The sequence below is a fragment of the Ovis canadensis genome, chromosome 2, assembly GCF_042477335.2.
Source record: "Ovis canadensis isolate MfBH-ARS-UI-01 breed Bighorn chromosome 2, ARS-UI_OviCan_v2, whole genome shotgun sequence".
NCBI lineage: Eukaryota > Metazoa > Chordata > Mammalia > Artiodactyla > Bovidae > Ovis > Ovis canadensis.
In genome coordinates this window covers 53,435,119-53,460,970 of record NC_091246.1, presented here as the reverse complement: position 1 = coordinate 53,460,970, position 25,852 = coordinate 53,435,119, and the positions used below count along the sequence as shown (strand labels likewise).

Genomic DNA, 25,852 nt, shown 5'->3' with positions numbered 1-25,852 from the left:
TAATTCTCTCTCCCCCAAGTCCAAATTCTCAGGGAAAGGGTTCCAATTGGCCTAGCTTAGGCTAAGACCCCACCCTGGACCCTTTATCTGCACAAACATGCAGTTTTTCACTGGTCTCCGTGACTAAAGCCCTCTCCATTTTGCCCCCAGAATTGTAGTTCTAAAATTCATATTTGATTTACCATCCTGCCTCCAGATAAAGTATTTCTCCACTGCTTACCAGATGAGTCCCATCTCCTTAGTTTGTCATGGAAGGTTCTTCATTATCATAGCCCTGACCATCTTTGCTATACTCTCTGCATCGGTCCCACATCTCGATCATATCAGTTGCTTTGCCCCATTTTTCTTATGTACATGCTTCCCCCATACCTTTTACCTCCCACTCATTATTCAAAGCTCAGCTCACATGACTTTTGTGAGGCCTGAGGATGTATTACACAATATGACATTTATCTGCTTCCTTGACTGTGACCTAACAAGCCTGGGAGTGCCTAGAGCACAGGGTCTCAGACTCTCTTTCACAGAGGATGGAACCTAGTGAGGATCTAATAACTATCTATTGAAAGACCACCTGCCCCCACCCCCCTTTGGATACAAGAAGACAACAGTCTTCAGTGTCTCACATACACCTTGCCTGGGAGCAGGAAGCACATGAGTTCTGATAAAGAAAAAAATATTCATTACACTTGTTAAAGATGGTAAGGCAAACTTTATTTGCAGGGGCAGGGCAGGGGGGAGGGCAGGGAGTGGGCCGGGGATCATGGACTTGCTATAGGAACCACCGCAATGAGGTGCTGCAGTGGGGAAGAGATTGAGCTCAACTCAGATCCCAACAAAGACAAGTGATAATTTATTAGCCAAGCAGCAGGGTAGAGGTCAGTGGCTGGAAAATTACAGCCTTCATCTATTCTGGCTGCTATAATAAAACACCACAGGGACTCCACTGGTGGTCCAGTGGTTAGCCTTTGTGCTCCAAAGGCACAGGGCCGGGGTTTGGTCCTTGGTTGGGACCGAAGGTCCTGCATGCTGCATGCCATGGCTAAAAAACACATCACACTACAGACTGGGTAGCTTATAAACAAATTTCTCAGAGTTCTAGAGCCTATAAGTCAGACCAAGGTGCCAGCCTGGCCACTAGGTGCTCTCTGGTCAGCTACTTCCCCATCTGAAGGACTGGGCTAGGGAGCTCCATGAGATATCTTCTGTGACGCTACTAATCCTAATCATGCAAGATCCTCATGACCTAATCACCTCTCAAAGGCCCCCCCTACTAATGTCTGGGGGTTAGGATTTCAACATAAGAATTTTGGAGGGACATGAGCATAGCAACTACTAAGAAGAAACATCAGAGGAAAGGGGGATTCTTGGTAGATCAACTCAACAGAATTCTTGCTGAAAGCAGGCCAAGGTGATAAATACCAAGGACGGTCAGATATCAAGAGCAGAGAATTTCCAATAAACTGATTTAATAGGATTCTTGCTTAAACTGCATTCTACAAGGACAAAGAGGGAAGCCCAAAGTCAAGCCTGGTCCAGGGCCGACTCAGAAGAACCTGATTAAATTTTTGGCCAAAGGAGACAGTCTTTGTTCCGTTCTAGACTTTACCAGGCTTATTCATCCTGGCTATGCTGGAGTGCTTTTAAAAATATCAAGGCTGGGCACCACCCAACCCCTACTCCACCCTACCCGTGCTTCTGGGTCAATTGGTCTCTGCTGAGGTCAGGCTTTAGTTTTGTTTTGCTATTTTTCCCAAGAGGTTCTACTGCGGTGTCAGGCAGAGAATCGCCCCGTTAGGCGATGGCGGATGCGCAAATGCACCTGCCTTCCACACGCCAGTTAAGCCGCGCGCGAGGATTTTCTGGGTTCCAGCACAGCCCAGCCACTTAGCCGGCACCACCCCGAAGGGGCGGGGCACAGGCCGCAGAAGGCGGGGCCACGGCAGAAGCGCCGCGGCTCCACTCTCGGGAAAGCACTGCGCGTGACTCGCCGCGCTCAATGCAGAGGGTGCCAGGAGGTGGCCGAGCACCCCCACTGGCACAGCGGGCCGAACGACGGGCCATCCCAAGGGGCGGCATGAGGGCATTTCAGATCGGACCATCGGCGCCACAGCTGCAGGGGAGGACCGGGCGTTACCAAGCTGTCTGAGAGAAGGGGGACGACTGCTTGTCCCGGCTGCAACGCGGCCCCTGCAGGGCGCGAGACGCTGCCGCTTCCTGCGCGGTAGGACCACGCCGAGGCGAGAAACCAGGTAGGACGCGTCTTTGGGGCAGGCGAGGTCCCGGAGATCCGCTGTCCTCGCGTTCCAAATGATCCCTTGGGAGAAAGGCCCTCAGTTTGCTCACCTATCCAGTCCTTAGCGCGCCCTCCCTTCCCTTCAGCCCTTCCCCCTCGTCCCGTCAGCCCCACCCTTCGGTCTTGCTTGACCCTCTGGACCAACCTCATCTTCAGTCCTATCCTTTCAGTTCCGCCATCCACTGAATCCTCAGTCACCCAGGACAAGCTATCATTTGGGGCATCACCGCAGATCCACCCTAACCGTCTCCTCAAACTGTCCCTTGGAGACACCCCCTCAGCTGACTCGCGCCCAGGGGTCATCGTTGTCCCCACATCTCCTGTGACGGCCGTGGAGGAGCGCGCGTGGCCGCTCAGCACCCAGCCCGGCGACTGCGGCGGGAGTCCTCTGCACGCCGGGTCGTTTGCACCCTCCGCCCCTTTGGCCCCTGGTTCCCACCTTGATGCCTGTTTGAGCTGGGCTGGGATCGCTCTCTCACATCCAGTTTTACCTTGGGAAAACCTGTGGCCTGGCATTTTGCCAGCCCCCTGCTACCACACTTACCTGCTGCAAAGGGTACCGTGATCCTGTTGCCCAGGGCTGCCTTGGGATGCCAGGCTGGCCCTGAGGACACCAGGGGGCTGCCCTGGAGGCAAGGACCGTACACGATTCGTTTGTATCTCCAGTGCCCAGCACAGTGTCTGGCACATGGTAGACTCGGTAAATATTTGATGAGTGAGTGAATGAATGAAACCAGTGCAGAGGCTGTGAGGCAGTGTTTCATGGGAAGACGTGTCACCAGTTACATGAATGGGGGGAAAACGAAGGGCGTCTGGGGATTACTTGCGGTGCTCATGGTGGGAGCATAAAACTGAACATACTCAGTCTCTCGGTTCATGCATCTAATTTCATTTACATAGAAGCTTCTTTTTATTAGCTGTTTTACCTTTATGTTATGCTTACCAAAAAGAAAAAATTAAGGTCCAAGGCTGCAGAAATTTTTATTGGTCAGTCCTTCAGTGGCTGCCCAGATAATCTTTAAAGAGCTTTACCCAGGTGACCCCCCTCCTCTTGCCCTAGAGACTATCTGCTCCCTCTAGGGAAAAATTGTGGAGGCTAGCTACATCCTTCAAACCTGATTCAGTGTACCTGATCAGCTGGTGCTTCAGGACAGGTTGGAGGAATGACCTCAGTTACTTTACCCTTTTAATTCTTGGATACCTCCCCTCCCTCCTCCTCTCCACTGGAGAGGGGAGACATCCCAGCCTGGCCTAGTATTAGACTTATCAAAGATTCCTAAATACTACTATAGTATGATCAGGCCATATGAGCCATTTATATCTCAGGAGACCAGCATCAGGCAGGGATTACCACTATCTGTATAGTGTCAGTAATAAACAAGAACACAGGCCTTTTAAAGATGGAATTCTCAAAGAACAGAGAGCCTGAAATCTGTTTTTGTTGATTGCTAAGAGGATGACATGAACAGATTCAAGTTTCTGAAGCTAAGACGGGGTTCGGCGATCTCAGTTTTGGCCCAGGGTCCGTGGGGAAATAGATGATACTGCTGACTGATGAAACAATGGCTGGAAAGCTGCAGGAGTTTATAAGAAGTAGTTGCCTGACTACTAGAGGCATTATGGTCACCGGGGCTCAGAGTACTGTTGTTGTTCAGTCACTAAGTTGTGTCTGACTCTTTGCGACCCCATGAACTGTAGCACACCAGGCTTCCCTGTCCTTCACTATCTCCCTGAGCTTGCTCAAACTCATATCCATTGAGTCAGTGATTCCATCCAACCATCTCATCCTCTGTGACCGCCTTCTCCTCTTGCCCTCAATCTTTCCCAGCATCAGGGTCTTTTCCAATGAGTCAGCTCTTGGCATCAAGTGGCCAAAGTATTGGAGCTTCAGCATCAGTCCTTCCAATGAATATTCTGGGTTGATTTCCTTTAGGATTGACTGGTTTGATCTCGTTGCTGTCTACTCCAGAGTCTACTCCAGCACCACAGTTCGAAAGTGTCAGTTCAGAGTATTAGTAGGTAAAAATTGTGACTAGAGTTTCTTGAGGGGCTCCGTGGAAATTACTAATGGTAATGGTTTCAGGGAATTGGGAGATCGCACCGCTGTCTCTGGTGTTCTGCTATGCCAGTCCCTCCTCACTCACATATGTGCTCAGTCATGTTCGACTCTGCGTGTCCCTCCTACTGTATGGCTGTAGGGCATTTACCATCATTGTTTCTCTTCTGCTCTGAGCCAGGTCAAAATCTGAATTCCTCTGATTTTTATGTTAAGTGTCTAAGGTCCCTTTTTGAGGCCAGTCCTTCCTGACTGGGAGCTGAGTATGCTCTCACTCATTTCTAGCTTTGGTTTATCCTTCTCTACTTTTTCTTTCTCCCATTCTCTGACTTTGTAACTTTAGAAAGTAAGTCTTGGATCACAGATACTCAAAGCAGGAAGGGGCTCCTGAGCAGAATTAAGCATGGAGTCTAGAGACCAGTACTTTTTTTTTTTTTGGTTAACCAATATGTCTTCTACACTACTCTGTCTAGGTCCCTGTTAAGACCTCAGTATCCCCAAAACACTCTGGATAATTTATTTTCTCTTCACTTCCAATATGGCAGAACGTTGCCAGATAAAATACAGGATGCCAAGTTAAATTTGAATTTCAGATAAATAACAGAGTATCCTGTATTTTTATTTGCTTCCCTAGTTCATGGGAAGGTTTATGTATTCTATTTTTCTCTGTGTAACTTTAGGACAATAACTCACCCTTTTTTTCTGTTACTCATACACAATGACTGAGCACTTATTAAAAGTCAGTTGACTGAGATGGCTCACTGACTGCATGTTAGGGTAAGGGCAGGCTCTGTAGAGATAGTCCAGTCGATCAGTGTTGAGGTTACCCAGAAAGCACCCACTCAGACATTGACAGTAGTTCCTGTCAAATGAGTCTGTCATGCAAAATGAGTGTATTGTTTTGAATGACCACATATAAACATTGCTCCGAGATTGACTTCAGGGGGTGAGGGTGGAGAATGGGATGCATGCTAATGAAAAATTATAACTCATAGCAGAGTCTCTCTGGTATTACATTTATTCTTTTTTACTTAAGTTGTGGTAAAATATATATAACATGAAATTTCCTATTTAAACAATTCTTAAATGTACAGTTCAGTGTCATTAAATATATTCACATTGTTGTTCAATCATCACCACCATCTAGCTCCAGAACTTTTTTTTATCTTCTCAGACTGAAACTGCATACTCATTAAACGGTAACTCATTTCCTCTTCTCCCAGCCCCTGACAACCACTATTCTACTTTCTTTCTCTATGATTTGACTACTCTCGGTACTATGTGTAAATTGAATCATACAATATTTATCTCTTTGTGACTGGTTTATTTCACTTAACAAAATGTCTTCAAGGTTCATCCATGTGGTAGCTTGCATCCCAATTTCCTTCCTTTTTAGGGCTGAATAATATCCGTTTTAAGTATATATCGCATTATTTTTATCCACATAAAAGCTTGGGTTGCTTCCACTTTTTAGCTATTGTGAATAAAACTGCTTTGAACATTGGTGTACAGATATGAGTCCCTGTTTTCAATTCCATTGGATATATATCCAGAAATGGAATTGCTGAATCATATGGTAATTTTACATTTAATTTTACATTTGAGGAACTGCCATACCATTTTTCACAATGGCTGTACCATTTTACATTCCCACCAGCAATGTGAAGCATTCCAGTTTTTCCACACATTTGCCAACACATATTTTGTGTTTTGTTTTTTTAAATAATAGTCAGCCTCATGGGTCTGAGGGCTTCCCTGGTGGCTCAAATGGTACAGCATCTGTCTGCAATGCTGGAGTCCCGGGTTTGATCCCTGGGTCGGGAAGATCCCCTGGAGAAAGAAATGGCAACCCACTCCAGTACTCTTGCCTGGAAAATCCCATGGACAGAGGAGCCTGGTAGGCTACAGTCCATGGGGTCACAAAGAGTCGGACACTACTGAGCGACTTTACTTACTTTAATGGGTCTGAAGTGGTGTCTCATTGTGGTTTTGATTTGCATTTTTCTAATGGCTAGTGATGTTTAGTATCTTTTCTTGTGCTTATGGCTGTTTTTATATTTTCTTTGAAGAAAAGTCAATTAGAAATCCTTTGCCTGTTTTAAATTGGGTTATATCTTTCTATTGTTGAATTGTAAGGGTTCTTTATATATTTAGGATAGAAGTCCCTTATAATGATATTATGATTTGAAAATATATTCTCCCATTTCATGGGGTTGCCTTTTCACTCTTTTGTGATTCTTTGATACACAAAAGTTTTTAAATTTTGATGAGGTCCTGTTTACCTATTTTTTCTCTATTTGTGCTCTTGGTGCGATAGCCAATAAATCATTGCCAAATTCAATTCTTTATCCGTTCATCTGTCATGAAGCTCTTTCCCTATGTTTTCTTCCAAGTTTTCTTGAATAGATTTATCTCTTATGGTTAGGTCTTGATCTATTTTGAGTTAAATTTTGAAAGGGGTGTAAGAAAAGGGCCCATTCTTTTGCATGTGGACATCTAGTTTTCCTAACACCATTTGTTGAAGACTGTCCTTTCCCCTTTGAATAGTGTTGCCATTCTTGTTGAGTATCAATTGACCAGAAATGCCAGGTTTATTTCTAGGCTCTCTATTTTCTTTCTTTGGTCTCTATGTCTGTCTTTATGCCAGTACCACTCTCTTTGTTTTTTTTAATTTATTTTTTATTGAGGTATAGTTAAATTACAGTGTTCAGCAAAGTGACTTGGTTATACACATACATACTTTCTTTTTCATATTCTTTTTCATTATGGTTTATTACAGAATATTGAATATCGTTCCATGTGCTATACAGTAGGACCTTGTTGTTTATCCATTCTGTATATACCAGTTCAGTTCAGTTCAGTTCAGTCGCTCAGTCATGTCCGACTCTTTGCGACCCCATGAATCCCAGCACCCCAGGCCTCCCTGTCCATCACCAACTCCTGGAGTTCACTCAGATTCATGTCCATCGAGTCAGTCATGCCATCCAGCCATCTCATCCTCGGTCGTCCCCTTCTCCTCTTGCCCCCAATCCCTCCCAGCATCAGAGTCTTTTCCAATGAGTCAACTCTTCCCATGAGGTGGCCAAAGTACTGGAGTTTCAGCTTTAGCATCATTCCTTCCAAAGAAATCCCAGGGTTGATCTTCAGAATGGACTAGTTGGACCTCCTTGCAGTCCAAGGGATTCTCAAGAGTCTTCTCCAACACCACCATTCAAAAGCATCAATTCTTTGGCGCTCAGCCTTCTTCACAGTCCAACTCTCACATCCAACTCTCACATGACCACAGGAAAAACCATAGCCTTGACTAGACGAACCTTAGTCGGCAAAGTAATGTCTCTGCTTTTGAATATGCTATCTAGGTTGGTCATAACTTTTCTTCCAAGGAGTAAGCGTCTTTTAATTTCATGGCTGCAGTCACCATCTGCAGCGATTTTGGAGCCCAAAAAAATAAAAAGTCTGCCACTGTTTCCACTGTTTCCCCATCTATTTCCCATGAAGTGATGGCACTGGATGCCATGATCTTCGTTTTCTGAATGTTGAGCTTTAAGCCAACTTTTTCACTCTCCTCTTTCACTTTCATCAAGAGGCTTTTTAGCTCCTCTTCACTTTCTGCCATAAGGGTGGTGTCATCTGCATATCTGAGGTTATTGATATTTCTCCCGGCAATCTTGATTCCAGCTTGTGTTTCTTCCAGTCCAGCATTTCTCATCATAGAAGTTAAATAACCAGGGTGACAATATACAGCCTTGACGTACTCCTTTTCCTATTTGGAACCAGTCTGTTGTTCCATGTCCAGTTCTAACTGCTGCTTCCTGACCTGCATAGAGATTTTTCAAGAGGCAGGTCAGGTGGTCTGGTCTTCCCATCTGTTTCAGAATTTTCCACAGTATATTGTGATCCACACAGTCAAAGGCTTTGGCATAGTCAATAAAGCAGAAATAGATGCTTTTCTGGAACTCTCTTGCTTTTTCCATGACCCAGCAGATGTTGGGAATTTGATCTCTGGTTCCTCTGCCTTTTCTAAAACCAGCTTGAACATCTGGAAGTTCACGGTTCACGTATTGCTGAAGCCTGGCTTGGAGAATTTTGAGCATTACTTTACTAGCAGGTGAGATGAGTGCAATTGTGCGGTAGTTTGAGCATTCTTTGGCATTGCCTTTCTTTGGAATTGGAATGAAAACGGACCTTTTCCAGTCCTGTGGCCACTGCTGAGTTTTCCAAATCTGCTGGCATATTGAGTGCAGCACTTTCACAGCATCATCTTTCAGTTAGCATCTGCTAATCCCAAACTCCCAATCCACCCCTCCCACTCCCTGCACCTTGGCAACCACCAGTCTATGCTCTATGCCACTGATTTGGCTTCTGTTTCTTAGATTCATTTGTATCATATTTTCGATTCCACATACAAGTGATATCATACAAGTGGTATTTGTCTTTATCTTTCTGACTTACTTCATTTAGTATGATAATCTCTAGTTGCATCCATGTTGTTGCAAATGGCATTATTTTGTTCTTTTTTATGATTGAGTAGTACTTCATGGCATCACTGACTCAGTGGACATGAGTTTGAGAAAACTCCAGGAGATAGTGAAGGACGGGGAAGACTGGTGTGCTGCAGTCCATGGGGTCACAAAGAGTCAGACACAACTTAGCGACAGTGCTTCATAGTATGTACGTACCGCACCTTCTTTACTCATTCATCTGTCAGTGGACGTTTAGGCTGTTCCCGTGTCTTGGCTACTGTGAATGGTGCTGCTATGAACATAGGAATGCATGTACCTTTTTGCATTATAGTTTTGTCTGGGTATATGCTCAGGAGTGGGATTGCTAGATCATATCATGGGCTTCCCTGCTGGCTCAGACAGTAAAGAACCTGCCTGCAATACAAAAGACCCAGGTTCGATCCTGGGTCAGAAAGATCCCCTGGAGAAGGAAATGGCAACCCACTCCAGTATTCTTGCCTGGGAAATCCCATGGACAGAGGAGCCTGGTGGGCCACAGTCCATAGGGTCCCAAACAGACACAACTGAGCGACTAACACTTTCAACTTTTGTGGTAATTCTATTTTTAGTTTTCTGAGGAACCTCCATACCATTTTTCACAGTGACTGCACAAGCTTACATTTCCATTAATGGTATAGGAGGGTTCCTTTCACCATTTGCTAGCATTTGTTACTTCTAGACTTAAAAAAATTTTTTTTTCAATTGTTTATTTGGCTGCACCAGGTCTTAGTAACAGAATGTGAATTCTTAGTTATGGCATGTGGGACCTAGTGCCCCAACCAGAGTTGAACCCTAGCATCCAGCACTGGGAGCATAGACTCTCAGCCACTGGACCACCAGGGAAGTCCCCACTTTTAAAGATGGCCATTCTGACCCTCATGAGTCAGTACCCTCCTCTTTGGATGACTGTAGGCTGCGTGGTAAGGAAGTATGAATCCTACAACTTTGTTCTGTTTTTCAAGATTTTTTTTTAACTATTCAGGATCTCTTGTGATTTCATTCAAATTTTAGAATGAATTTTTCTATTTCTGTACAAATTATCATTAGGATTTTGAAAGGGATCTCATTGAATCTGTGGATTGCTTTGGGCAGTTGACATCTTTTCATTATTATAGAAAGAACACAGTGTTATTTGCTTAGTCATGTCCAACTCTTTGCTACCACATGGACTGTAGCCCACCAGGCTTCTCTGTCCATGGGGTTCTCCAGGCAGGAATACTGGAGTGGGTAGCCATTCCCTTCTCCAGGGGATCTTCCCAACATAGAGACTGAACCTGGGTCTCCCTCATTGCAGGCAGATTCTTTACTGTCTGAGCCACCAGGGAACCCTCACATGAGATCTACCCTCTTCACAAATTTTAAGTTTACAATATATTGTTGATTGTAGGTATATTGTTTTACAGCATATCTTTAGAGCTTATTCATCTTGCTTGACTGAAACTTTATACCCAATGAGCAACAACTCCTCACTTCCCTCTCCCCCAGTCAACAGTCATTCTGCTCTTTGATTCATGAATTTAACTATTTTAGATTCCTGACATCAGTGGAATTGGGCAGTATTTGTCATTCTGTGATTTTAGCCTATTTCACTTAGCATAACGTCCATCCATATTGCAGGCGTCGCATATTGAAGGTATTGACATCTTAACAATATTAAGTCTTATGATCCATGAACACATGATATCTTCCCACTTACTTCTTTAATTTCTTCCAGTAGCATTTTATAGTTTTCAGTGTGCAAGCCTTTACCATCTTGGTTAAGTTTATTCCTAAGTATTTTATTCTTTGTGATGCTGTTGTAGATAGAATTATTTTCTTAATTTCCTTTTCAGATTGTTCATTATTTTGTCTAGAAACACTAAACTGATTTTAAAATTTTTTTCTCTCATCCTTATTTGTTTATTTTTAAACTATTTATTTATTTACATTAATTTACTTATTTGGTCTCAGTTGCAACACATGGCATCTTTAAGTTGCAGCTCTCAGACTCTTGGTTGTGGCAGGTAGGATCCAGTTCCCTGACTAGAGTTTGAACCCAGGTCCCCTGCATTGGCAGCAGAGTCACCAAAGAAAAGTTAAGTTATAGTCTATATACTGTGTGTAAAACAAAAGTGTGTAAGTAAAAGTGTACATTTTAAAAGTTCTACTGAAATACCTAAGTTTTTAAAAAATTATTCTTGATACTTAAAACAGAAAATTGCTGTTCTCTGGAATTCTTGGAAGATGAGACTTTGAGCTCTGAAATGTATGCTGTTTTTGGCCTCTTGTGTGAAAATCCTGTGGTCAAGGACGACAAGTTGATAACTGGGTGGAGAGGGAAAAAGAGTCAGCCAACTTCTGGCTAGATTTAGTTATTTTAGGATCCAAAGTTTATACTTAAGTTTATCTTAGGATCCTAAAATCTATGTTTAACTTGTTTATCTGTTTTTATACTTTTGTACTTCCTTTCTTTTCTTGTATAATTATTTTAAGAAAGAAAATAGAACCTTATATTTAGTGTCCTTAGGGAAAAATAGAAAATTTGTTTTTACCCATATTCAGGTAAAAGAAAGATCAGAGTATTCCTAAAGTCAGTATAGATAGGATTCATAAGATCCCAAGGAAAAAAGCAAAAACTCCAGATGGGAGAGCTGGGAACCCAACTCTCTCCCAGATGGGAGAGTTGTTTCACTTCCAAAATGTTATTTTCTTGTTATCTGAAGGATAACAAGGATCTATTTATTTAAAGATACAGCCAGGGACTTCCTTGGTAGTCCAGTGTTTAAGAATCCATCTTCCAGTACAGAGGATGTGGATTTGATCCCTGGTTGGGGAACTAAACCCATACCCCACAGCTACTGAAGCCTCACACTCTAGAGCCCTAGAGCCACAGCTAAAAAGAAGCCTGAGCACCACAAAATAAGATCCCGCGTGTGCCACAACTAAACGTGAAGCAGCCGAATAAATAAATTTGTTTAAAAAGATACAGCCAAACTGTTATCAGATCAACCTAGTCTCTGAAGGTTCTAGATAGCTAGAGTTTTTCTGCAGGGCTAATCATTTCCTTTTAAATATCCTCCAGATCAGGGTCCCTAACCTCTAGGATCTAATGCCTGATGATCTGAGGTGGAGCTGATGTAATAACAATAGAAATAAAATGTACAATGAATATAATGCTCTGGAATCACTCTGTAACCACAGCCACCACCCCATCCCCCGGGTCCATGGAAAGACTGTATTCCATGAGACTGGTCTCTGGTGCCAGAAAGGTTGGGAACCATCTTTTTATCTCCTGCTCCAAAAGGATAGTAATTTAAACATTTCTGTCTCGCTTATATATTACTGTTTAACAAACATTCCACAACTTAGTGGCTTACAACAATGACTGATTGTATCCAGTTTTGTGAGTTGACTAAGGGTTTTTTCGCAGTTCCAAAAGATGAGTTCTTGAAATGTTTTGAATAGGAGCATTGAGCATTGCTAGGTGAATTGTCTCCCAAGGAGATTACTTTGAAGGACTTCTCTTATTTGGTGGGACAGGGCTATTCTGCTTCTATTCAAAACATTTCCAGAACCCATCTTTTGGAACTGCAAAAAAAAAAACCCTTAGCCAGCTCACAAAACTGTGAAATATAATCAGTCATTGTTGTAAGCCACTAAGTTGCGGAATGTTTGTCATACAGTAATATGTACATGAGGCTGCAGATGGTGACTGCAGCCATGAAATTAAAAGACGCTTACTCCTTGGAAGAAAAGTTATGACCAACCTAGATAGCATATTGAAAAGGAGAGACATTACTTTGCCGACTAAAGTCCGTCTAGTCAAGGCTATGGTTTTTCCTGTGGTCATGTATGGGTGTAAGAGTTGGACTGTGAAGAAAGCTGAGCGCCGAAGAATGGATGCTTTTGAACTGTGGTGTTGGAGAAGACTCTTGAGAGTCCCTTGGACTGCAAGGAGATCCAACCAGTCCATTCTGAAGGAGATCAGCCCTGGGATTTCTTTGGAAGGAATGATGCTAAAGCTGAAACTCCAGTACTTTGGCCACCTCATGCAAAGAGTTGACTCATTGGAAAAGACTCTGATGCTGGGAGGGATTGGGGGCAGGAGGAGAAGGGGACAACAGAGGATGAGATGGCTGGATGGCATGACTGACTCGATGGACGTGAGTCTGAGTAAACTCCGGGAGTTGGTGATGGACAAGGAGGCCTGGCGTGCTGCAGTTCATGGGGTCGCAAAGAGTCGGACACAACTGAGTGACTGAACTGAACTGAACTGAACTGAACTGATACATGAGACAGCAATGTTTACATTACTGTTATTTGGAACAGCAGTCCCCAGTCTTTTACTCCTTAGATAGTGTAATGTCAAGTTGAGTTTATAGGCTGATTTATGTAATATGCTTAGCCTCACATCCAACACAGCAACTTGAAACATTATTAGTTTATTCATCCCTAATGATAGTGGTTGGAGAAGGGAGTCCTGGAAGCAGGACCACCTGCCCATTATGCATTGTGAGTCCTTTTGACAGCTAGGTGGTGGTGATAGATAGTTAACAAGGAGCACTAACAGCTCCTTGTTAAGCTATGGCTTTTTATTGGGTTGTTGAGAATATGTAGTAAAGAATAGAAATTTTCAAAATGTTTTTTTAGAGGGGAGATCTTTGTTCAAGTATATTCCACAGATAAGTGGACACAAAAAGGTAAAGGCTGAGCTGTTTGGGTTGAAAGCAAGGGGTTGGGAGAAGTAGAGTCTATCCTGTTCATCTCTCCTTCCTTTTCTCTCCATCCCATTCACTTCCCTTTCATTGTCATTGGAAGGGCTCTGTAAAGCACACTTTAAGCCAGTCACGGTGACTACTGAGTTTTGCCTACTGAGTCATGACTCCAAAATGGAAAGAGGTTGAAAGAAGTGAAGATCCTATCATCTTCAGCTGATCAACTGCCAGCAACCAATCATGGTTTGACAGAAATATAGCCAAAATATTTACTGCATACATACCTAAATTCCTATGTGAAATACTTAGCTTTAACTTAATGAGCTGTCTGGAACCAGGAATGAATTATAGATTCTTTTTACCCTTTGATCCAAGACCTATGCTAATTTGTCAACCTTTTTTAGTCCAAATCCAAGAAAATATTTTCTAATCATAACTTCTAGTTTATAGTATGGAAAAAGTTTGTTTTTAGAATATTTTATAATAATGTACATGCTTTAAATATATGTATATACGAGGATGAGATGGCTGGATGGCATGACTGACTCGATGGACGTGAGTCTGAGTGAACTCCGGGAGATGGTGATGGACAGGGAGGCCTGGCGTGCTGCGATTCATGGGGTCGCAAAGAGTCGGACACGACTGAGCGACTGAACTGAACTGAACTGAACTGATATACATTGAACACTGGATGGGCTCTGTACCTCCCTCCCTTTTCCTACTGTTAGCCTCTTTGCTTAATTTCCTCTAGATATGTGTTAATTCTTAAACTTGAGGCTGTATAAAAATCACTTGTCACTCCTCAAATTCTGATTCAGTAAGTCCAACCATTTACCAGTCTAATAAATTCCCAGGAGAGGCTGATTCTACTGGTCCATAGACTACACTTTGAGTAGAACTACTGTTAGACCCAAACTCTAGTCTCAGCTTCTGGATAAGCGGTTCTCAGATTTAATCAACATAAAGGTTTTTGTTTTTTTGAAAGAATTGAAAAGACTCTAATGCATAAGACCCAGGAATCAAAGGCCAAATAGTGCCACTAAGAGTGTGATTTATGGCATATCATTTCCACACTGTGTTTTCTTCCTTAAGAGATTAGGTTTATAAACCTATTACTCATTTAAGATTAAGAGATTGTGGAGAATACAGTCCAAAGAAATGCTATTCACTGCTCAGATTTTAACCTAGAAAATGTTTAAACTCAACTGTGTTTTTATGGAGACAGACGAAATGAAGGATACTATGATATTTTCCTTTGAAACAAATAAATCTTGTCTGTTTTGTTTAAAAATATTTTCTGAGAAAGTGTTTGTCTCTTTCTGTAATTATAGGTGAAATATATTTTCACTGTTGAAAATCTAGAAAAATACAGACAAGTATAAAATGACAACATATCATTGAACAGTTTTTGGAAACCAAATTTTTAATAATTGGGTAACAAATCCATTGTTTGAACTTACCATAATTTACGTAACACAAATGTTAGACATTTGAGGTTTCTAAAAACAGCTTTCTCTTTTCTGAAAAATGTTCAGATTAATAACCTTATAAAAAAATCATTGATAATTTCTTTAGTATAGAATTCTGGAGGTGGAGTTAGAGGATTTGAATATTTTTAAGACTGGATATATATATAAATTTTCCCCCAACCTCAATATAAAGGTACCCAAATATGCTTTTATTGACAAAGTGTGAAAATGCCTGTTTTAGTTGTCTTCACCAGGATTAACTGTTACTATTTTGTTTGATAATTGATGAACAAAAGCAATATTTTAATAGTGTTTTAAATCTTATTGTATGCTTATTAGCTATATTCTGTTCCCTCTTCTATGGAATGTTTGCTCATATCCTGCCTATTTTCCTATTATGATCTTAGTTTCAAGGGAATAAGTCAGTCTCAGAAGGACAAATACTGCATGATTCCATTTGTATGAGGAATCTAAAATAGTCAAAGTCACAGACATAGGAAAAAGAATAGTGGTTGCCAGGAGCTGGGAGTGGGGGAAATGAGATGCTGTTCAACTGGTATAAAGTTTGAGTTATGCAAAACGAATAAGTTCTGGAGATCTGCTGTACATTATGCTATGGTTAGCAATATTGCCTGTATACTTTAAAATTTTTTAAGAGAATAGAAATATAAAAATTTGAGCGCCTAACTACTTCTCAAGGATGTTGCTTCATCGTTTAATTCCTCTCTTTCTAAATCTTTAATGTCAGTGGAGACAAAGTTACGAAAAAGAAAAGAAAGAGTAAAAGTGTATTTCCCAGAACTGAAGAAGAGTCTCCAAATCAAAAGGGCCCACTGAGTGCCCAGCACAACCAATAGAAATACCATACCCTAGGGGAACTCATCATGAAAATTTAGAACACTAGGGATATAGAGAAATTTTAAACCGGCGTTTTTTTTTTAAGTTACATACAAGCATCAGAAATCAGAATGGCACTGTACTCAACAAGGATGGAATCTAATTAGTAAGCAGTGAGCAGTGTCTTCAGATTCATGAGAGGAATTGATTTCTAACCTAGAGTTTTATGCTCAGCCAAATTATCAACTGTGAGAGTTTAAAATATATACTTTCAGATACTCATTACAGAAATATTCCTACTATGTATCCTTTCTTAGAAAGCTATTACAGAATATGCTTCAGCAAAATGAGAATATAAACAAGAAAGAAGAAATCATGGGATCTAGGACATGGGAACACAGGGCAACTAAGAGAAGAGAGGCAAAGAAAATTCCTAGGATGAGGATAAAGAGATGTCCAGCATGACAGTGGTGTTGTAAACTGTAGAGGAGAGTCAGTTCAGAATGTATCAGGAGAGCAGAAAGTTCCAGGATTATGGTCCAGGAGAAAAAAAAAAGGAACTATGTTTGACCTTTTGGAAAATTAGATTGAGAGCAATTTTTACAGTTCTGCTAGAGAATTTGGGAAGAATTAGGGATAAATATAAAGAAGGCTGAGCGCCGAAGAATTGATGCTTTTGAACTGTGGTGTTGGAGAAGACTCTTGAGAGTCCCTTGGACTGCAAGGAGATCCAACCAGTCCATTCTGAAGGAGATCAACCCTGAGATTTCTTTGGAAGGAATGATGCTAAAGCTAAAACTCCAGTACTTTGGCCACCTCATGCGAAGAGTTGACTCATTGGAAAAGACTTTGATGCTGGGAAGGATTGGGGGAAGGAGAAGAAGGGGACAACCAAGGATGAGATGGCTGGATGGCATGACTGACTCGATGGACGCGAGTCTGAGTGAATTCTGGGAGTTGATCATGGACAGGGAGGCCTGGTGTGCTGTAATTCATGGGGTCGCAGAGTCGGACACGACTGAGCGACTGAACTGAACTGAACTGAACTGAAACTAAAGAGAGTCAAGTATTAAAGTTACAACCCATCATTTCATGGCAAACAGATGGGGAAGCAATGGAAACCATGACAGGCTTTATTTTCTCAGGCTCCAAAATCACTGCAGATGGTGACTGCAGCCATGAAATTAAAAGATGCCTGCTCCTTGGAAGAAAAGCTATGACCAATCTAGACAGCATTTTATAAACCAGAGACATTATTTTGCCTACAAAGGTCCATATAGTCAAAGCTATGATTTTTCCAGTAGTTACGTATGGATGTGAGAGCTGGACAGGAGAAAAGTGAGTAAGTGAGTGAGTGAGTGAAAGTTGCTCAGTTGTGTCCAGCTCTTTGCATCTCCACGGACAGCAAAAAAGGCTGAGCACCAAAGAATTGATGCCTTCAAACTGTGGTGCTGGAGAAGACTCTTGAGAGTCCCTTGGACCGCAAAGAGATCAAACCAGTCAATCCTAAAGAAAATCAACCCTGACTGTTCCTTAGAAGGACTGATGCTGAAACTGAAGCTCCAATACTTTGGTCACCTGATGCGAAGAGCTGACTTATGAGAAAAGACCCTGATGCTAGGAAGATTGAAGGCAAGAGAAGAAGGGGACAGAGGATGAGATGGTCAAATGGCATCACTGACTCAATGGACATGAGTTTGAGCAAACTCCGGGAGATCAAGGACAGGGAAGCCTGGCGTGCTGCAGTCCACGGGGTTGCAAAGAGTCGGACATGACTAAGTGACTGAGCAACAACAAATAGACTCTTATTTGCTATACCAAGTCATAGCAAACACTGGATATTAATTAAATCAGAAATTGTGAGGAAGGTGGATGTAAGGAAGTGAAAAAAGAATGTTTAAAATTAAGAAATAATTAAATATGCATGTGATTTATAAACATGAACATAAATGCCAGATGAGACAGCTAAAAGATTTGAAAGTAGTGGAAAATGACACAGAGATAGAAGGGGATTGGAGCTGTGGATTTCTACTATTCATCATAAGCTTTATAGTACAGTGAATACTGGAGTGGGTAGCCTTTTCCTTCTCTAGGGAATCTTCTCAACCCATGGATGTAACCCAGGTCTCCCAAATTGCAGGTGGATTCTTTACCAGCTGAGCCACAAGGGAAGCCCTTTCACATTTAACTTTGTAACCATGTGCATATATTTATTTGATACAGTCTTTATTTTTTAAAATAAATCCCCTGACACCATATCACCCTCTGGGTAGTAACTGTCTCAGTACTGTAACAGCCAACCTTTGTTGACCACCCAACCAATCTGCTTGATTTTCCATTCACTTTTGCACCCTCTGGAGTCTAATTTCATTTCCACTAACCACTTTCCTGAAATTGTTTATGTCAAGATCATCATTGGACTCCTGGTTGCCAAATATGATGGACAGTTTGGATGACACTTTTTTCTTTCAGTTTTTCTAAGACACCAACCACTTTCTTGCCTCAGGGCTTTTCACACATGTCATTCCCTCTGCCTGGAATGTTGTCTCCACCTTTTCACCTGTTTAACTTCCTTTCAGCTAACCTTTCAAGGCTCAACATGTAATTTACAGAGAGGCCTTCACAATTTACCAGAAGGGCCTTCCCTGATCTCTTAATCACATCTATCATCAGTCTTAATCAGATCTTCTTAATACTCTGCACTTTATTTTCAAAACATTTATCACATTTCATAATTGTATTTTTATTTATGTGATTGTTTGCATTCCTCCACTAGATTGTAAGCTTCCTGAGGGCAGGGATAATATCTGTTTTGTTTAGCACTGTATTCCTAGCAATAGTCTATTCCTAGCCAATAGGAATCTTTAACCAAAGATTGAATAATAATCCTCGAAAGAGGTATTTCAGGAGGGCCTAGAAGTAGAGCACTGATTTTAGGAATTAAAAGAGAGGATAGATTAGAGACGCTTTTCTACAGCAGAAGGTATGGGACTTGGATAGGGTCTCCTGGGGTACATGTTTGGAAATAATTAGACCTTTTAAAGAGAATCTTGTCAGCCCATTAAGTTATGTAGAGGACTCGCCTTTACTGTCTTCTGCTAACAGGTAATTCAGGTAGTCATGTACCTGTATTCATTGGGTAGGAAAATCTTGATTCATAGATAAATTGCATATTCACTCTGACTTTCTCTGTATATTATCTTGTGATGTTTCCTGGGATTGAGTCACTTTCCAGCTTCTAGGGGACAAAGAATAGAGCCATGAGGGTTAAAGACTTCGAGGTGGCATGCCTGTTGAAAGGCACTGGGTATGACAGTGACTAGATTCTCTGCTGTTAATTGGTAAATTGAACAGTAGTGCAGCCTCAGAAGGCAATGGGAAGGATTTAGAGTCAAGGAAAGAAGGCATTCCTGATTCACACTCATTATAATTATTTACTGAGCCTTCAGTTCAGTTCAGTCGCTCAGTCATGTCCGACTCTTTGCGACCCCATGAACCGCAGCACGCCAGGCCTCCCTGTCCATCACCAACTCCTGAAGTTCACCCAAACCCGTGTCCATTGAGTCAGTGATGCCATCCAGCCATCTCATCCTCTGTCGTCCCCTTCTCCTCCTGCCCTCAATCTTTCCCAGCATCAGGGTCTTTTCAAATGAGTCAGCTCTTCACATAAGGTGGCCAAAGTATTGGAGTTTCAGCTTCAACATCAGTCCTTCCAATGAACACCCAGGACTGATCTCCTTTAGGATGGATTGGTTGGATCTCCTTGCAGTCCAAGGGGCTCTCAAGAGTCTTCTCCAATACCATAATTCAAAAGCATCAATTTTTTGGCGCTCAGCTTTCTTCATTGTCCAATTCTCACATCCATACATGACCACTGGAAAAACCATAGCCTTGACTAGTGGGACCTTTGTTGACAAAGTAATGTCTCTGCTTTTTAATATTCTGTCTAGGTTGGACATAATTTTCCTTCCAAGGAGTTAACGTCTTTTAATTTCATGGCTGCAGTCACCATCTGTAGTGATTTTGGAGCCCAGAAAAATAAAGTCAGCCACTGTTTCCACTGTTTCCCCGTCTATTTGCCATGAAGTGATGGGACCGGATGCCATGATCTGTTTTCCAAATGTTGAGCATTAAGCCAACTTTTTCACTCTCCTCTTTCATTGTCATCAAGAGGCTCTTTAGTTCTTCACTTTCTGCCGTAAGGGTGGTGTCATCTGAGCTAAATGCCAATCACTGTTCCACATGTTTTCTATACCTTTTAACTTCCTCCAGCACCCTGTAAGAGGAGGTATTATTAGCCCCATGTACAGGTGAAGAAAGTGAGGGGAGTCAAATAATTTGCCTTTAGACTTTTTGATGATGGCCATTCTGACGTGCACTCACCTTCTCCTGCAAGAACACCAAAATCGCAACTAGCTGCCAAACAGCCATCAACAGGAGAATGTTGGATCCCACCAGAATTAGTCCTTAGGAGCAGAGTTATATACCAGCCGTTTCTTAGCTCCCTTCCAAGTGGCACAGTGGTAAAGAATCTGCTTGCCAATTCAGGAGACACAAGATACATGGGTTCGATCCCTGGGTTTGGAAGATCCCCTGGAGGAGTAAATGGCAACCACTCCAGTATTCTTGCCTGGAAAATTCCATGGACAGAAGAGCCTGGCAGGCTACAGTCCATGGGGTCACAAAGAGCTGGACATGACTAAGCATGTGCACAAGTCAAGGTCTATGTTGACCAGAAGGAAACAAAAGTGCTTGGCCTAAAGCTGGAGAGAGCAAATCAGAGTTCAGTTTCTTTATTGTAAATGAACAGCAGTTTCTTGGTTGAAGTGAGTTCTTATGCCTTAAACAAAGTGTTTAATGTAAATAGGGACTGAACTCCTGCAGAATAAATGGGAATAAAAATGGGGCTCAGCTGAGAGCAAGTTATTGATAGATTCTAGTGACTACTTGGGAGAGGGCAATAGCAACCCACTCCAGCATTCTTGCCTGGAGAATCCCATGGATGGAGGAGCCTGGTGGGCTGCCATCTATGGGGTCGCACAGCATCGGACACAACTGAAGCAACTTAGCAGCAGTAGCAGTGACTACTTGAAAGGCCAGATTTTGTGGCAACACATAATTTTGGTTGCCAATTCAGCATAAACTGGTCCCTGATTTAATAAATATGCTAACTGCCTTCCATGGACAGAGACGGCTTTTATAGATTAACTGGGTATCCTTTGAATATAGCACATTCCAAAGGCCTACTTCATAGTTTGTGTGGTCATAATTATTTAGTTGTTTGTTTAGTCTCCCCAGGCGAACTTATAAGCACTATATGAAGGCCAGCCCCAGATCTGCTTTGTTCACGTAGTCTAGTGCCTTGAAATTCATAGATGGTTGGTTAATGTTTATTGGCTCATTCATCTAGTCCTTGGACAAGACTGGCATCTGAGGTTCTCAGGGCCACAAACAAATTCTATACATCTGCCCAAAGCAGGGGAGGAAGGCCTCCCAGAGCCTTGTGCTTCTGGGGTGAGCTATTAGAATTAGACTCCCTAGGTTCTGCCTCCTTTGGGTGGAGCCTCAAAGACTTGATGCCACTGGTTTTAGCAGTGGGGCTCCAGTTTCAGTAGTGGGGCTCATCTTTATTCTGAGATGTTAACTGTAAACAAATTGTGCTATTTCCTGTCCCCTGGGGAACTCAAAGGGGCCACAGTTGAGGGGCAGCGAGAGCACAAGAGTTACAGTGTTCTCTGCTGGAACCTCCCCATTGCTACCCAGAGATGGCTCCAATATAGGAGGCTAGCCAATCAGGAAATTCCAAACCCTTTTCCTGAACTCTAAACAGCTTGAGGAGTCTCTTCAGCTGGAGTTGGAAAAGCTCCCAGTGAGGAGAGCCGAGTCTTATGTAACTTTTATGGACTGACCGATTTTAGGAAAAAAACAAACAGTTCCTCAGCTAGTGCTGGACTTTTTGAGGCACATCCTGCATTCTTTCCTAGAGTCTCAGCAGCTCACAGAACAGAGCTGAAGACTGGAGAGGTTCAACGGGGACGGATGACAAGAGACAGAGAGGACATCTGTTGGGCGTTCTGGCTGGAATGTGCTATTTTGGTTTTCATGCTGCAGCTCCTACTAGCAGTGAAGGGTTGGGGTGCAGGGAGAGGAGCCGTACCTGGGGATACTCGCCCTGCACATTCCAAGGCCAGCCACTGTACCAGCTTTGTCCTCTCAGCACCCCGCATCCCACTAGGGAGGAGTAGAACTTAGTGAGTATAAGTACATCCACAATTGTAATGAACCAAATTCTGCTCTGGAAAAAGAAATTTTCCCAATTTAGTTTGGTAAAGATTCAGTTCCTCTTTAGTTCAGTTCAGTGAACATTTTAAACCATGTGCCAGACTCTAGGCTAGGTTCGGTTCAGTTCAGTCGCTCAGTCGTGTCCGACTCCCTGCGACCCCATGAATCGCAGCACACCAGGCCTCCCTGTCCATCACCAACTCCCGGAGTTCACTCAAACTCACGTCCATCAAGTCAGTGATGCCATCCAGGATAGGTTACATGACTGCAAAGATGAATAAGACCGTCTTTGTCCTTAACATGCAATCAAGGAGGAGAGAAAATGTATATAAACAGTTATAATATACTTCCTTGCCATATAGTCCTGTGTTTTTTATGTATTTCTTTTATTCTTAACTCTTATAAAGGTAACCATCAGTTTTATGTCTACTTGTGAACTTAGGGGCCTGCTAATTTATGACAAACAAAAATTTAAGAAAATCTGCCTTTTTCAGGTGTGACCATTATATTTCTAAATTATACATGAAATAGACAGGCACAACTTTCAAGAATATTCTTATATTAATTGTTCTTATTTCCATAATTTCCTCAAGCTGATACGAGGCATTTTAGAATTTTGAATGTAACTTGAATCTTTCAAAATAACGAATAGCTTTTCACTGAATTAGGATTTGCCTTAGACAAGTATTTGCCCTGTACCTTTTGCTTTTTCTCTCAAATGAAGTATTAGGCAAACATCTAGCACAGCAGTAGCTTGGTGGATTATTATTGTTGTTGTTTAGTTGCTAAGTTGTGTCTAACTCTTTGCCACCCCATGAACTGTAGCATGCCAGGCTTCCCTGTCCTTCACTATCCCCGGAGTTTGCTCAAACTCATGTCCATAGAGTCAGTGATGCCATCCAACCATCTCATCCCTTCTCCTCATGCCCTCAATCTTTCCCAACACCAGGGTCCTTTCCAATGAGTCAGCTCTTCACATCAGGTGAGATAATAAATATCACAAAGATAATAAGTAATGGCTACTGTCAATGTAAGTATTCTTCTTTAGCTACAAGTCATCCCCTTCCAGTCCATGCTGTGTGGTAAGCTAGTGAAAGTGCAAGTCGCTCAGTCATGTCCAACTCTTTGCAACCCCGTAGACTATACAGTCTGAGGAATTCTCTAGGCCAGAATACTGGAGTGGGTAGCCTGTCCCTTCTCCAGGGGATCTTCTCAACCCAGGGATCGAACCCCAGTTTTCCACACTGCAGGCAGATTCTTTACCAGCTGAGCCACAAGGGAAACCCAAGAATACTGAATTGGGTAGCCTATCCCTTCTCCAGCATAACTCTGGTAATTCCTGACTCTTTACACATTGTCCTTAGGTTGCTTTTATAGTAGTTTAAGCCTTGTTTACAAAGCTATTTTAGCTGTTAGTAATAGAGCCTAGATTTACAGCTCTATGTCTTTGCTCAAAATAAGCTCACCTCTCTCCTCATGCCTTTCATCCATATTTACTATATCAAAACTGATCTGACTGTTGATAATTCCCTTGCTATCTACAACCATACCACATATAGAAATGGGAGGGGTAGGTGAGAGAGAAGGCTTGAGACCCAGGTCAGTTCAAGTGTGGGTTTGGAACCTGAGGAACAGGAGAAGAAAGGAAAAAGGCCTGGTAGAGGCATGGGATAGTGTTATTAACTAGGAACAGAAAGATAGGGGCTGTGTATGGCTCAGTCCTCACTCCAGAATGGTAATGCAATAAGCTAAATTCCACAGATGTTTTTGAAGCACTTTATATGAAGGGAATTAGCCAGTCTGTCAGCTCCAATACAAATAAACTCAGAATTCTTCTTTCACATTCCTCAGTGGCTCCTTACAGGGGAGCTGCCTCTGAAATATATGCAACAACCATGTGGGAAGAGGAAAGAGGATCCCTAGGCAGGCCCAGCAGAGTCAGAATTTTGAGAAACAGACTTTGAATAGAGAGGCCTTTAAAGTCCAGAATAGAAATCAGCAAATTATGGTCCATGCCAGAATAACTTTATATGGTTTTTACATTTACACTAAGAATGGTTTTTACATTTTTAAAGAATTGTTTTTTTAAAAAAGGAAGAAGGGAGTATATGGCAGAACTTTACAGCCACAAAGCCTAAGGAGTAACTGTCTGGGCCTTTACAGACAGTGTTTGCTGAAAGGAGGGTTTCCTGAAAGCTCACCAGAAGCTGGAGGATGCAGGAAAATCTGTTTTGAGCCCTAGGGTAGGCACTTGCAGAAAAAAAAGGTATCAGCATCAATGACAAATAAATTTCTATTTCTACTTTCCAAAAGTGCTGGGGACCTGGCAAACTAATGATTGCTGGGCCAGAAAGAGTGAAGCCTTGTATTGGGTTTAGAATACACTATTGCCTTTGTTCTAACAGAGCAGTGGAATATATCCTTTCATTGACACTGCTTTATCAGGGCTTTAGATGGAGCAAGTGGGTGAGTAGAGGCGTTTCTTTCTGTTTGCATTTTTCTACTTTCTCTATTACACATTAGTGGAAATTAATAGCTTGTATCTAGGTAAGCAGATTCCTGACTGTTTCAACTGTTCCTCAAGCCAGTGGTGGGGATTATATCCCTGAAAGAAAAGAACTGTACCTCCAAGTACAAGCCAGGTTCACTTCCCAACATGGCCTTTGTGACCTAGAAGAAGAAAAATACACAAGACCAGGCCTCTCTATTATATGCATGAGTGACAGTCATAGTTTTAAAATACTTTGGTCCAAAGAATTTATAGCATTTATATTTCTTGCTACTTATCTTTTATTGAAGTATAATTGATTTACAATGTTTTAATTTCTGCTCTTTAACAAAGCGATTCAGTTTATATGCATATGTGTTTATATACAGTATGCTGTGCTGTGCTGTGCTGTGCTTAGTCACTCAGTCGTGTTCGACTCTTTGCGACCCCATGGGCCTGCCAGGCTCCTCTGTCCATGGGGATTCTCCAGGCAAGAATACTGGAGTGGGTTGTCATGCCCTCCTCCAGGGAATCTCCCCAACCCTGGGATCGAACTCAGGTCTCCCACACTGGAGGTGGATTCTTTACTATCTGAACCACCAGGGAAGCATAAGAATACTGAAATGGGTAGCCTATCCCTTCTCCAGGAGATCTTCCTGACTCAGGAATCGAAGCAGGGTCTCCTGCATTACAGGCAGATTCTTTACCAGCTGAGCTACCAGGGAAGCCCATATATATGTATATTCTTTTTTAAATATTCTTTTCCATTATGGGTTATCATAGGATATCAAGTATAGTTCTTTGTGCTATATAGGAGGACCTTGTTGTTTATGCATTCTATATATAAAAGCTTACATCTACTAACCCCGAAATTCTACTCCATTCCTCCTCCCCCTTACCCCCTTGGCAACCACCGATCTGTTCTCTACACATGTGATTCTGTTTCTGTTCATAGGTAGGTTTGTGTGTGTCATATTTTAGATTCCCAATATAAGTGATATCATATATTTGCCTTTCTCTTTCTGACTTACTTTACTTATATGATAATCTCAAGTTGTATTCTTACTACTTATTATTTGATTGTTCAAATATTTTCTTACCATCTCACCAAAAGGTGGATACAATTAGCTTCTTCTCTAAATGGTAAACCTAGAAGTTGGAGAGGACAGGTACCCTGCCCCAAGATGACCCAGCAAGTCAAAGAAAAAGCCAAGAATGAAAGCAGTGTTCC

At 42.1% G+C, this 25,852-nt stretch overlaps 1 protein-coding gene across 2 annotated transcripts in view; it reads left to right on the top strand.

Annotated features, from left to right (window-relative positions):
* Window positions 1-1,958: 1,958 nt before the first annotated feature.
* RUSC2 (RUN and SH3 domain containing 2) overlaps window positions 1,959-25,852 on the top strand; it is a 63,307-nt gene continuing 39,413 nt past the window's right edge. The window contains exon 1 of one of the 2 annotated variants that reach the window (XM_069576187.1): window positions 1,959-2,249. The gene's annotated coding sequence lies outside the window, so the exon portion shown is untranslated. The remainder of the gene's footprint in view (window positions 2,250-25,852) is intronic. The other variant, XM_069576193.1, reaches the window with a different exon arrangement.